The sequence below is a fragment of the Chrysochloris asiatica genome, unplaced genomic scaffold (assembly GCF_000296735.1).
Source record: "Chrysochloris asiatica unplaced genomic scaffold, ChrAsi1.0 scaffold00193, whole genome shotgun sequence".
NCBI lineage: Eukaryota > Metazoa > Chordata > Mammalia > Afrosoricida > Chrysochloridae > Chrysochloris > Chrysochloris asiatica.
Window position 1 is genome coordinate 10,934 of NW_006408711.1, and position 1,615 is coordinate 12,548.

Here is a 1,615-nt window from a genome sequence, read left to right on the forward strand (position 1 = left end):
AAGAAAAACATGGCATCAAGATTGCCGAAAGACTCATTAACAACCTGTGATATTCAGACGATACAACCTTGCTTGCTAAGTGAAGAGGATATAAAACACTTACTTATGAATATCCAAGACTACAGCCTTCAGTATGGATTGCCTCTCAATGTAAAGAAAACAAAATCCTCACCACTGAACCAATAAACAACATTGTTATCAACAGAGAAAATTTTGAAGTTATCAAGGACTTCATTCTTCTTGGATAAAAACTCATGGAAGCAGCAGTCAAGAAATCAAATTGATGAAGTTTGGCCATCCTGGCCTCCAAAGAGCACTCTGGCTGCACTTCTTCCAAAACAGATCTGTTTGTTCTTTTGAAAGTACATGAAACTTTCAGTCAGTATTCTACTCCAACACCATAACTCAAAATCATCAATTCTTCTTTATTCACTGCTCAGCTTTCACATGCATATGAGGTTATTGAAAATACCATGGCTTGGGTCAGGTGCACCCTAGTCTTCAAGCTGGCATCTTTGGTCTTCAACACTTTAAAAAGATCTTATGCAGCAGATTTGCCTAATGCAATAAAACATGTGATTTCTTGATTGCTGCTTCCATGAGTGTTGATAGTTGATCCATGAATAATGAAGTCCATGACAACTTCAATCTTTCTTCTGTTGATAAGAAAGTTTTTATGGGTCCAGTGTTAATATATACTGTACCTATGACAGTAAATTCCAAGATATGTTCTAAATAAAATCTGAGTGTAGTTTAAATTAAATGCTTCTTTTTATCATGCTTTCATTCTAGAATTCTTCATTCTCTTCCCTTTTCTAAATATAAGGTATGCCTTTTCCCCTGGATAGAGAATTTGGACATCCTCTAATCTATACACTTTGCAATCTGCCATCAGGCCTATTTTCCAAATTTGGTGTCTTATAGATCAATTAATTCCTAAGAGCTGAGAGGGACCAAGAAAATGCAATTTCATCTTATTTAATGCATACTATGTGCCTGAAAGAACCCTGGCGGTTCCATGAGTAAGTGCTGGGCAAGTAACCAAATAATTTGATCCCACATGAGGCTTGTCTAGGAAAATACATCAACATGGTGCAGCCAGCAATTGAAGCTGGATTCAGAAAAGGATATGGAAATAGAAATAACATTGCTGACTTCAGAAGGAACGTAATGGGAAGCAGGGATTACCAAAGAGATATTTACTTGTGTTTTGTTGACTATGCAAAAGCATGTGATTGTGTGAATCATAAGAAACTATGGTCAATATTGCAAATAATGGGAATTCCAGAACACTATTTGTAGTCACGTGGAACTTGTACATAGAAATAAACATTTGAATGGAACAATAGGACACTACATGGTTTAAAATCAGGAAAGATGTGGGTCTGATATATTCATTCACTGTACTTATTCAATCTGTATCCTGAATAAAATAAACAAAGAAACTGGACTGTATGAAAAATAACATGGCATCAGGATTAGAGAAAGTCTCAATAACAACCTATGAAATGCAGATAACATACTTTGCTTGTTGAAAGTGAAAACAACATGATAAATTTGGATATGAAGAACAAAGAATGAAGCCTTCAGTAAGATTGCAACTTAATGTAAAGTA